Source organism: Lissotriton helveticus, chromosome 1_1 (assembly GCF_964261635.1).
Source record: "Lissotriton helveticus chromosome 1_1, aLisHel1.1, whole genome shotgun sequence".
Taxonomy (NCBI): domain Eukaryota; kingdom Metazoa; phylum Chordata; class Amphibia; order Caudata; family Salamandridae; genus Lissotriton; species Lissotriton helveticus.
Window position 1 is genome coordinate 365,220,073 of NC_136057.1, and position 13,377 is coordinate 365,233,449.

At 46.9% G+C, this 13,377-nt stretch overlaps 1 protein-coding gene and 1 pseudogene across 6 annotated transcripts in view; both read right to left on the reverse strand.

Moving 5' to 3' along the window:
• CACNA1C (calcium voltage-gated channel subunit alpha1 C) overlaps nucleotides 1-13,377 on the reverse strand; it is a 2,299,705-nt gene that overhangs the window by 1,111,738 nt on the left and 1,174,590 nt on the right. The gene's annotated exons all lie outside the window — the stretch shown is intronic.
• On the reverse strand, nucleotides 10,901-11,029 carry LOC144781074 (small Cajal body-specific RNA 14; annotated as a pseudogene).

Genomic DNA, 13,377 nt, shown 5'->3' on the forward strand with positions numbered 1-13,377 from the left:
GGGGTGTTAAACCCCCAAACTAAATGTTTTTGTGGTAAATAGTGGGGTACAACTGCTTGTAGTCGGGTATGTCTGTTGAAGTTCACCAATAACTTTCCCATACACACAGACAACAAAACCCACACACACTCTCCCTGTCTGTGTTTTGAAAGTCTTTAAAGATGGTGGTTATTTTACAAAATATTGTGTTTTCTCTCTTAGTACCTCTACCAATCCGTGTTCCTCTCCCTTTCCACTGCCCTTTAAGCCCCCCCACATGCGCCCTGCTTGTTGTTTAATGTATTAAACAACAACGTAATTGTCGGACTTTGAAGAAGACAATGGACGGTGGTGCTGTTTTTGTTTTTAGGGTAACAGTGACAAATAGAGTTTGGTCAATTACAAAGATATATTCTGAACAACCGAGGGAGACAGCCTCTAAAGTGAGACACGTGATTGAATGGTTTAAAAATTGTCATTGAAAAAATCCTTAGCATATATTGGTCTCTTTTGATGGGACAAGACATGGAACTCCCTCCCCATCCACCTTCGGCTGACCCAGGATCACCTTTCATTCAGGAAGCTCCTCAAGACCTGGCTCTTCGAGCAGTAGCGGACCCCGCCCCGCAGCGCCTTGAGACCCTCCGGGTGAGTAGCGCGCTATACAAATGTCCATGATTGATTGATTGATTGACTCCGAGGCCAAGATTTCACAAATAATCTAGCCATTCAGAGTGGCATGAAAGAACCCAGCCGCTGGGAGTTGCTACTACAAAAGGCACAGTAGATGTCATGTAAACCTGTTCATGGAAAAGTGAAGAAATTGAAAGAAAAGTAACAATGACGTTGCAGTGGTTCAGGATGGTGGACAGATTATCCAGTCACAAACACGACGGATGTTCATTCCCCCTTATTACAAATTAATCATATCCCATGGCACCTCTAGTAAGGTGGATGAGATATGTGTCACGTTTCTAATGGAGTACCCATCCGCCAAACTCTAAATAGGGCCCTATGTTATTACACAGTCTTCTCCCGTCAGTGTTCTTCTTGGCTTTGCATGTGCATGGAGAGGCGGTAGCAGGCTGAACAGCAGCAAAGAACAGGAAACATGGCAGACGGCTGCTAGGAACACAGCCCAGTGTGGCGCGACCTGGCAACAGAACTATGACTCAGCAAAGAGGGCACAAGTGACAGAGCTGCCAAGTTTCCCAGGTCCATGTGTGATGTGCTGCTCCAGTCAAGGTTTGTTCATTTGAATTCTGAGACTTGTCCGGATTTATAATGGAACAAACAAGACTATAAGTCAAATAATTCAAAATAAAAACCTGGACTGGAGCAGCACGTCACCCAGGACCTGGGAAACTTGGCAGGGTATGGGTCAGGTGCACCCAGGGTGAGGCAGAAGGCTGCCACTCATACAACGTTGCATGGTGAGAACTGACAACCGAGCTACGGCACAGCAAATGGGCCAAAGGTGAGAAGCATGCAGGGCTTGGTAAAAAGCCACCAACCACACAACTCTGACAGACATCATTACCAAGTAACTTCCAACACAGTTCTTCTGCCTAATTAAAAGAGTTGAGTTAGCGCACATCATTAAACCGCAATTTCGAACATTGCACCCTTGGCATAGCCGCTAATGCCGGTCCTTGTTTACATTATTAACAATGGCCTCCAGTGACTGCTCCTATCTGCAGGTTTCCAAATACAAATCCTTGCTTAACATTAATCACAAAGCCAAACCTTTGTTCATTTGAAGTACTTAATATATATATATGTTTCCTGCTCTCGGCTGCTGTTCAGCCTGTTACCGCCTCTCCGTGCACTTGAAAAGCCATGAAGAACACTGACGGGAGAACACTGTGTAATAACAAAGGGCCCTATTTAGAGTTTGGCGGATGGGTACTCCATTACAAACGTGACACATATCTCATCCACCTTACTGGAGGTGCCATGGGATATGATTAAAATAAATATATATATATCTCTACTGTTACAATAGGGTAACTTTGCATTATGCTGTCATTTAATTTATTTGATGTGTTGCATTATGCACTTGTCTAAACACAAAAGACAACCCGGGGGTCTAAAAGGGAATCTATATGGTGATCCCTACATTCACTGTGCTCCTATATAAGTGAGCAGGTGTGTTGAACACTAGACCTCGCTTAGTGCCTAAAAATAGAAATGGAAATATAACCTCACAGATCTATGATCCACCGTGATTGCTTGAATGGACCCCTCCAGAGAGGAAGGATTTCCATCAACATATTGTGTAGATCAAATTGTTATCATTTGGTCATCCAGAGCTGGCTGGTGTGTCTTTTGATCAATAAGACCATACCAGACCACAGACTCGTCGGGGTCAAACCCTCAATCACTGTGACGACCACAGAGCTCTGATCTAGATGGAAAGGGTGCAGTGCGAAAGAAAAAAGAAGTGGTGTGGATTAAAACAGGATAGAGAAACAATGAAAGAAAACTTTAATCTGCATTGTGCTCTCCCTTATTAAAACCAGGCAAGTGAAGCAGTTTGGAACAAATGACTGCTTCTCAAAAGGCCAACATGTTTCAGCCCAAAACGGACTAGTACCAAGGGCTTTCGTCAGGGCCACAGTTCTTAATCACTTGCTACTGTCTTACAAAAGTGCAGAAAAAGGATATCGATGTGTGAATGTATAATAAATGCTCCTCTGTATCAACTCGGCGTGTCGTACATCTGTATGGAACAAACAACATAAATTTGGATCATAAAGGAGGAAATAAAACCATAACTAACATCCTCGTAGTGATTTAAAACATTCCATTGTACTCACCCATATTGTACAGGGAGTGTACCTCACCTCTCCTGGAACCTAGCTCAGGACAAGAATGAGGTCCCGCTCTACAAAAGGTAAGGAGGGGGTGTGTGAGTGAAGAAGAGAAAGGAAAACTAACTTATGCTCTCCTAAACTCTACAATAGTAGCCAACCTCACTTAATCCCAACCTCTTGGAGTACAGTTCAAAAGATTCAGAAATAACAGGGACTAATCAGGTTCCAGGACCCTCAAGTCCCCCCAGTGCTTCTCCCAAAATGACTGCCAATGTTTGTGAGGTTATATTTCCATTTCTATTTTTAGGCACTAAGCGAGGTCTAGTGTTCAACACACCTGCTCACTTATATAGGAGCACAGTGAATGTAGGGATCACCATATAGATTCCCTTTTAGACCCCCGGGTTGTCTTTTGTGTTTAGATAGTTGATTAGGGGATTTCATCCTGTGAGTTGGTCTTTAAATATTTCCCTGTGACCCTTTTTCACCATTTGTTATTGAGCACTATGCACTTGACCTTTTTAAGATGTATTGAAGGTTTTGTTCAGACTTGGATTAACCCATGTAGTCTGTTCTCTAGGTCTATTAGTGCCTGTACTAGAGGGGAGGGCTATATATAGTTTGGATTTTATGGCGCCATCTGAGATTGATAAAGCCTGCTGCGCAGGCGAAACGCGTCTCTCTATCTTTGCGGGGTCGTGTGAGACCTGAACAAAATAAATTAGCCTTATACTTACCGACCATAAGTACGTGCCACTTTCTCCTTGGAGTTGGATGGATGACTGGGATTTAAACACAGCGCCGGCGGTTGGCGTTGTTCGCGTATCACCAGTCGGTTTGTGGCTCTGTTTTCAACCGCAGTTTGATGGAGCAGCATGGTAGTGCTATTGCAGCAGAGCCCCCAGGGAACGCACCGGGAAGTGGATTGAGGATGACTGTCGTGGGGCCTCGGAGGGCGAAGCGGGGCGGTTCTTTAACTGCCAGCTCGCACTTTTTGAACCCTGCGTCAAGAAATTCCTTTCCCAAGATACCGTGGCACTCTGGTGACTGGGCACCGTGGATGCTGACAGCTAAGCGGTGAGGTCGGTTTGGCATATCGAATTTTATTCATTTTGGTCTTCTCCGGCCCCTCATGTGGGTCCATTACTTCATCATATCAGCGTGTTCTTTTCACATGAAGTCGGAAAACTTTGGCCCACATTTCCTTTTAGACATTAAGGTTGCAGCCTTATAATGGAACATTATTCAGACACAGACTAGGTTACAGGTTCTTTTAATATTCGGAACTGTTGCAGCAATTAATGCACGGATTTTGAATTAACAATTCCGGAGAAGGGGATTCTGGATCTTGTGGTTCTATCAGTTTGTAGAGACTGTCCGGAGGCTGATATGCAGGCCGTAAGTGCACTCAGTTGGTGCAAGCTGAGCCCCGTGGATTACTCACAAGACTGTTATCTCCTTAATGTGTTCCAGAAGGTGTATATAAACTGTAATCAAATCAATGTCCTGTTTTGCTCAGCGCATTTGCTATTTGGGGAAATGTGTTTCTTTTTCTTAATGTGGCAACAATGTGGGTTTCCGATTTCTATGAAAGAATCAAAGAGCACGTTTTTTTTTTTAAAGTATGTTTTATTTTGAAGAGAAATTGGTTGGGCTGCACGCTTTTGAGAGCTTTGGTGTCGTACCGTTGTTAATTTCGAATTCACTTAGGAATGTTATTCTTATATGCTTTTTTCCCCAGGCTGAGAACGTACTCCCAACGTCTCTACTGTTACAATAGGGTAACTTCGCATTATGCTGTCATTTAATTTATTTGATGTGTTGCACTATGCACTTGACCTTTTTAAGATGTATTGAAGGTTTTGTTCAGACTTGGATTAACCCATGTAGTCTGTTCTCTAGGTCTATTAGTGCCTGTACTGGAGGGAAGGGCTATATATAGTTTGGATTTTATGGCGCCATCTGAGATTGATAAAGCCTGCAGCGCAGGCGAAATGCGTCTCTCTATCTTTGCGGGGTCGTGGGAGACCTGAACAAAATAAATTAGCCTTATACTTACCGACTATGAGTACGTGCCACTTTCTCCTTGGAGTTGGATGGATGACTGGGATATATATATATATATATATATATATATATATATATATGAAGGCAAGATTAACTCACCTGTGTGTGGCTCCCTCTCTGCAGGCGAACTGTGTGTTGGATTTGTAGTGGCATTGTCTGGGCCGTGAGGTGAGCCCGGCCGCACTGCTGTGCGGTCCTGCTGTTTTGCCAAAACGACGGAACGGAATCGGGCACAGAAGATGCCATTGAGGGATATTATTCTGCATTTCTTGCACTAACAGTGACTGAGGCAACCCACTGGGGTTAATATTGGACATTATGAATTAGGAGGCACGGGTAACTCACTTGAGGAATACGGACGCACTACATGTACCAAGAGGCCACAGAGTGGCCACGCCCAGGAGGCGGAGTAACAATGACTAATTAAGTGGTGCCGATAAAAGAATCCTCGTGTCTCTGTTTCAAGTAAGACCCCCGATGAACTGTCAGAGCACACAAAACGCGTTGGGCAGGATTCATATGTGGCCAAGCGCTGTGCTACGGAAGTTGCTGTTTCCTCAATAAATGAAGGCAAGATGAACTCACCTGTGTGTGGCTCCCTCACTGCAGGTGAACTGTGTGTTGGATATATATATATATATATAAATATATATATATATACACACACACATATATATATATATATCCAATTCAAACAGAGTTACCCCATGTGGAAGGAACCGCACAAAGGAAATTTTTTATCCAGCTTTATTCACGAAGGTTGCATGCAGGATTCAAAAGGGCAGCATCTCTTTTACGCCAGACGCGTTTCGGGTTCTCGTGACCCTTAATCATTGGCAGCTGAAAGCGAACTGCAAAGCCAGCAGCAAAACAACTTATACTCTTGCACTTCTCCCAAGTGGGCGAGGCCCGAATTTCCTATGGCCTTATGGTGCTTGTAGTTGTCCGCAATAACACTCCAGTGAGTCTGTATGCAGTCCGCAAAGTATTACGTAGTAGTTAGGGGGGTAAAAATATGGACTAAGGACCACTCTTCCCAACAACTCATTTACCACCACCCCCCTAAATGTTACTGGAGACTGAGAGCCAGTGTGGTCTACCTTGTAAGATTTTGTATCACTGTGAGAAGTGTAACTCACACTAAATGATTGTATGAAGAGTTTTGCCACCATGGTGAGCTGAATGCCAAGAAGTGCGGAGGACAAATGTGAAGGAAAAGAACGGTCCCGCCCCGCCAATGTCTGTGTGTGGTTCATCACGATGGTGGGCTCACAGCATAACCCGGTGACAAAGCTAAGACACTACACCCAGTATAAGACCAGTGCTTCATTTGAGCCGGTGGTTTCTGATGCTCAGCGCCGGCACTTAATTGGTTTCCGGTGCTCTGCACTTAATTGTCAACACCGCACTTACGACAGTCTGCCACACGGTGGCACTGCTAATCTAATTTAGCGATAAGCAGAACAACAGTTGTTTATGAATACTATATACATTCAAAATTGCTATTACCTGCCTCCCCAGCCATGCCTTTAGCTTTGGGGACCTGGAATAATCTGAACTGTCCCACTTGCAGGCGAGAGAGATGGTTAGTAGTTGTTTTGGCAGCGATGACAGGGGTGATGGGTGGTGCAAGTTGCAGGGTCCTGGCACTTATTATTTTACAAATTAAGCACTGTGTGACCTTCAAATCAGCCCACCTCAGGTGGTGGTTGAAAAACTACCATTCATTAAGAATGTGAACAATGGCAACCACAGAAAAAACGCCACTGCAAACATAAACCATAGGCAACAGAAAGCTGCGGTGTGGATAACGGATGGTTTGATGGGAACGGTCCCCACTGCAGTAGAATCCCCCAGCATGGGGAGATGTGGTTAAGAATGATCCTCATTAGCAGGGCAACCTGGACACACAGCACCATGTGAAGGCCGCTTCCCCAAGCCCTGCGAGGGCTGCTGCAGGATATCCTGTGCCCTCACCACCCCCAATGCTTGCACCGCCCCTGACAGCTCCTCACACTCAAACAGGTCTGCCGCAACAGCAGCAGGCCCCCTTGACACTTTCCATCACACTTATCCAACAATGAGTGAAATGTGGACCGTGATCCTTTGAGGCGGGGGTGGTGGGGGGTGGTGGGGGGCGGCGGGGGGCTGGAGGCACAAAGCGGGCGGCCAATAGAAGTGTCTTGGTTTCGTATCTATGTTATCTCTCCTTGGAAATAACAATCTGCATTTAGACTCTCTAAGATACAAGGTGCGACAAGCTGACCCGTGGTTGCCATAGAGACCGGAATCTTTCCCCGACGCCATGGAAACGGACTCCAGCATGCCTTATGCAATGCCTGCTGCACAAGCAGCCGCCGCCGTTTATCATGCTTTCAGACCAATTAACCGAGAACAGTGAGGAATTACACTTCGCATAAACAGAAAGCGCCAAATAGAGGGGCGGTGGCCGCCCCTACTCACTTGCTGGGACCAGCACTCGAGAACAGTAAGCACTTCCGGGTCGGCGTTGACAGTGTCCCGGCTTTAGGTCTCCACTCTAGCGCCAACGCTACCTCTGATAGGTCCTTCTAGCTGCTTTACTCTGCAGGCTGATCATTATTCATGGAAAACTGGCTTTAAAAGCCTTCACCGTGCCACTGTTCATGGATAGCAAGGTCAAAGTTGGATGGGTTACCAGAACGACTCCCTCTTCCTTACCAAAAGTAAGGAATTTGGGAATTATTTTCAACACTTCATCTTTACTCCCTAAGTCAACACTGTGGCAGTGGTGGAATATGCAACTCTCTCTTTTCGGGAAACTTCTACCACATCTTCACCTGGGCCACAGAATCGAGCTGGCGAATGTCCTTGTTCCGGCACATCGTCTAATCTGGTTTTCCTGGAAACTCATTGCCTGACTCCAAAGACTTCAGAACCAGGCAGCCAGAGTGCAACTTGACCTCCATAAAAGAAATCACAACAAACCCCCTTGTGAAGCTCTCCAGTGGATCCTAGTTGCAGCTGGATTACATTCTAAATCTTGCGTACGCTCCACAAATCAATCAATCAATCATTTGTAAAGCGCAACACTGTCACCCCAGGGGTATCTGGGCGCCGTGTCTCAGTCGAAGAGCCAGGTCTAGAGTTTCTTCCTGAAGTCTGGCAGCGAGGGGGTTGTACGGAGCTGGAGGGGAAGATCGTTCCAGGTCTTATTAGCGATGCTGGAGATGGAGCAGCCACCGCTATGAATGAAGGCGTGGGTTGTCTGCAAGCGTGAGTGAGGAGGAGCGCAGGTATCTAGAGGGTTGGTGGAAGTTCCGTTGATGGTTAATGTAGGCAGGTCCTAGGCCGTGGAGGGCTTTGTAGGCATGTGTGAACATTTTGAACGTCATCTCTTCTGGTTGGAGAGCCAATGGAGGTCACAGGTGGGGATGATATGGGGTCGTTTGGGAACAGTGCCTAATTTGTAAAACAAGCATTTACAATGCAATAGGTCTCCCAGCATTAAAGTTTGAGTTATTGGCATTGTGTATGACAATGCGTTGCATCAAATTTTTAGCACACTTTGAATTGGTGAGCAGTGTGAGTGTGTGCAAGAGTATGGTGTTCTTGAAAGCAGTGTGGTAGAGAGTGCAGGAATTTGGGTGACCTGAGCAATGTGGATGATGCACCTCACACACGGGGCTGACACAGTTATTATTCACACAGCTCTGATGCACCTCAGGTACGGGCTCACAGATGTTATTATTCACACAGCTCTGATGATGCACCTCACGCACGGGGCTGACAGTTATTATTCACACAGCTCTGATGATGCACCTCAGGCACGGGCTCACAGCTGTTATTATTCACACAGCTCTGATGATGCACCTCTGGCACGGGCTTACAGCTATTATTATGCACACAGCTCTGATGATGCACCTCACGCACGGGCTCATAGCTGTTATTATTCACACAGCTCTGATGATGCACCTCACGCACGGGGCTGATGCAGTTATTATTCACACAGCTCTGATGATGCACCTTAGGCACAGGCTCACAGCTGTTATTATTCACACAGCTCTGATGATGCACCTCTGGCACGGGCTTACAGCTATTATTCACACAGCTCTGATGATGCACCTCAGCACGGGGCTCACAGCTGTTATTATTCACACAGCTCTGATGATGCACCTCATGCACGGCCTCACAGCGGTTATTATTCACACACAGTGATGACCCCGGGGGCAGCCTGCACCTTCCTACGCTACTGTCTCTGCATATCACAATAAGTCTGGTAATGGGCAAACTGTCTTGGTTGGCATGACATGAGGAAGTCTGGTAATGGGCAAACTGTCCTGATTGGCATGACATGAGTAGGGAAATTTGAAGGAAAAAAAGGCAAAATTCATTTTCACAACCTCTTCTTTGAACTTTGCCAAGCAAACTATTTTAAAAAGACCCATGAAGACACCCGCCTGATTTTTCCACTCTGTGCTAGCAACATATGGGGGAAAGGCTTAAACGAAGGGCCACAGCTAAAGTGCACTCATTGGATTCAAAACAGAGTTGGTAGGATCCTGGCATCTGGAACATTTACACTTCTTAAAACGGCACCAGGGACACAAACATCCAACAATATCCAGTTTGCTGTGAGAATAAGCCATCATTTTCCCTTCAAATATTAAGCAATTTAAATGTTACTGCATGCAAAATGATGGGGGAAAATACATGTACTGTATGCAGCCTATGCAGTAAAATCAGAAACATTGACCGTAGTAATTCCCACTAATTCCCCCACAGCGAGTTATCAGATGCTTTCATTACAAATCCAGATTGCACTTTAACTTCATTTTAAAACACATCAGCACTGCAATATGGTGGCTCGTGAACAGGTAGGTGTACAGTAGGCTTCCAGGAGTTGTGCTTTAAGGGGTAACGTTGGCGCCTCCTGGATCCAGCGGTCACTGGATGGTGATGCGGGCCCTACAGTCATGTCAGAGGGACTGCAGGAGCAGGTGGTTATTACATGAGGTCCGGGTAGCTGAGGTGACGAGCATGCCGCCTCTTGCACCACCGCGGCCTGCCTCGTCCTCTAAGAGGTCACCCGGGAAGCGGCCGAGCAGTCAAGAAAGACATCAGGTAAAGCAGAAGAAAATAAAGCGGTACACAAAAATATGGCAAATGGAATCTGAACCTCGGCTACATTCAGTACCCCCTAGTATTGCAGTCATTATGATATTTTCTCTACTCGAGGTGAGCAAGTGGCAGGCACACTGCGCAGGTTTTTTAACTGACCCTACTACAATAACGGATTTTGCTGACATTTGCAGAAACGTTCTTTTGTTTGCAGTGGTGCAGTGTGGACTTTCAATGAGAGGGGTGCACATCGGAGTCCTCGTTTCTTATTAACAGTACGATCAGTTTAGGAGGGCAGTAGGGCTTCAGGTTGCAGATATGTATGACTTCCCAGACTTTATTGCTTGATTTTGCTTCCGAAAAAGTATCACTCATAACCGCTGAAATGCCACTCATAATTACACATAAATTATGAAAACGTCACACATAGCAATCTGAAACCTTGGCAGCTATGAAGGTCTACGTGCTCTTTCGAGACAGTTAACCCCTTTCAACAACACCCCATCCCTCCCAGCCTCACCCCAAGCGGGCTCCCTGTGCATGTTAAAGGTGCAGGCCTTACCTTGCTGTAGAGCTCAGAGGCGGACATCGCGGCGCCTCGTGCCCCTCCTTGCAGGGTGCACCGGATGAACGGAACTGGAAGCGTCTAGGCCGTGACTCCTCGCAGGTGGGCCTGTCCTGAACCCAAATAAGGCCTCCCCCGAGCCCGGCTCCCCGTACTTAAGCCCACCCTCCCCCGGCACCCCGCCTGGCCTCGCTTTGGCGTTGCCAGGACTCGAACCCTCTTCGCACTTATTTACACACACGCGCGTGCACTGAACCCTACGCACTGCTCCAGTCTGTACAAATTTCGGTGGAAACGTTTGGTTTGTTTCCTGTCTCAGTATCTCCATATCTCGGTGCAGGTTCGCGCGGCGTCCTCGCGCCGCCTTTAAAATGCTGTAGGGAGCCGTAGCACAGGCACCTGGGGGTCCTGTCGGCAGTGGGCCCCCTCTCGTTGCTGTACGTGGCTGCCTTGGGGTCACATGGTATTACTGACGCATGCAACCGTCAGGGAGGACACCCACGTGTGAGGAGGAGCGGCCGGGGATCGAACCGCCCACGGAGAGAAGCCGCGCCCACGGAGAGAAGCCCATGCCCTAGAGAGAGCCCCGCGGTGGCAGCTGAAGACCGGAGTAGCGGTAAGTGGCGGCGGCGCTTGATGCACGTGTGTGTGTGTGTGTGTGTGTGTGTATGCGTGTATGCGACAGCAGGGGTGAGTTCTCTTTATGTGGGGGTGCATGCGTGCATGGGCGCTCGTGTGTGTGTGTGTGTCTCTGCGTATGCGCATGCGCATGCATGTAGGGTGTTGGAGCTTCCCAGGAGACGGCAGCTAAGCGTGTTCGCGCGCGCGTGGCCTACGCCGATCGCCTTTGCGCGCGGCCGGTGCTGTCTCCTGGGGAGCATAGTCAGCAACAAAAGATCTCCTGGCGGACACAGCGCTGACGCGCTGTTAAACGCCAGGAGACCTAAAAATATGTGCAAGGACTCTCGTCAGGAAGGGCACTACAGCTTGCACCACACATTGACCCTGCCATGCTTCCACTGATAGAAACAACACAACTATTAACTATCACACTCCTAGGAGTGTGACAATTCGTACTATTCCAGGTCACCAAAGCTATGAATATGGCTTGGACGGCAGGTAACAGTAATTTTTCATGTATATTGAATTAATAATTACCTGTTGCTTTGGTCATCTCTAAATTAGGCCAGATGGCGACACCTTGTGGCAGACTGTCACAAACACCGGTGCTGATAATTAAGTGCCGATGCTGAGCACCGGAAACCACCGGCTCAAAAAAAGCACTGTTTGGGAAAGTCCAGGATGAGTCTGGCGGCAGTGTTTAGTATACATGTGCTTAACTTCAGACCCCTGGATCAACCAGTAGTTACTATTGTACAGTGATTGGCATCATCTCGAGGCTAGGAGTGGATGAGCCAACACATTAACAGAGATTGTCTAGCAAGAGCCGGGCCAAGATTCTGGCTTGGCTCTAAGAGTCTGTGCATGAGCTGAGCCATGAAAATGTTTGCCATGTAATTGATTAATAAATCAGATAAAAATATGATAAAGAATATATAAAAAAAAATTGAAAAAAGAAAAGTGCATTTCTTTAGCATGAGGAAGCGTTTCATCTTAGTACGTGAGATTATCGCTACATTGATAAGGCATCTGTTAAAAGTGATAATTTTTAAACATGTACTTCGAGGACCTCAAACTGAGCCAGGGTCAAGAATCTGACTTGGACCTGGTTCTAGCCTTCAGTGACTTGCCTCCTCTGCTTGAGGCTTTGCTACTCATGAGTCATGGCCCCTTCAATTACTCCAAAAAGGTAATAATTGACAAACTACACTCTGCACATCTGCATATATACAATAATATATTTTATGTATTTAAGTCATTTTATTCCACAGAAAGCAGTGGTATAAAAAACTATAATTTACAGGGAACCATGAAATGTGGAAAACATTTCACGGTTGCCTGTGGAATACAGACTTCATCTTCAAAATGACCTCCCACAAACCCCTGTGCAGAGCTTTACCATTGTCAGGCCTACTAGCATTTTGGGGCAACAAATGGGGCACAGACTCTGGCAGCATTATTTTCATCCACTTGAGCTAGGAACAAACACTTTGGGTGAAATCTACAAATTTTGCAAATTATCTGGAAAATTAATTGTGTGATAAATGCTGCAGCCACAGATTCGCCTAAATCCACAATCATTGCCCATTGTTTCATAATCAGTTTATTCATGAAAGGTAAACAAAACCTAATTATTCTAATTCCAATCAGTGATCACTGTTAGCTGCTCTTTGAAGATAGAGTGGGAGTACTTGAGGGCAGGCCCAGACTGGCCGTAGCGGGCACCGGGCAGGCCGTAGCGGGCACCGGGCAATCCCCCGGTGCGCCGCACGGGTGGGGGCCGGTTTTGGGCCCCTGGGGGCCGATTTTGTTACAGGGCCGTTTTGGCAGCATAGCTGCAAAATCGGCACTGTAACAAAATCGGCCCAAAACCGGCCCTGGCAAAGAGCTCGGCGGCACCCTTAACCCCCGGAAGGGGGGCTGGGGCCGGCCGAGCACTCTGCCAGGGCCGGTTTTGGTTCCCAGTCCGGCCCTGCTTGAGGGGTAACAGTGTAACATTTCTATATTGCCCTGAGCGATACCGAATGCTTAAATGTGTAACAGATGTCTATATTGGCGCGGAGGCATGCCATTTTTATGCTGGAAAGAGTGCATAGAGTGCCAGCAAAACCACTGCCGGCAGGTGCGCCTCCGCGGCCAGTAATTGCTTGCCTGTTACACTTCCGGGATAGTGACATACTATTGCAAAAGGCCCGGGAGGCCAGACACTTCCGTGTGGACAATGCCTCT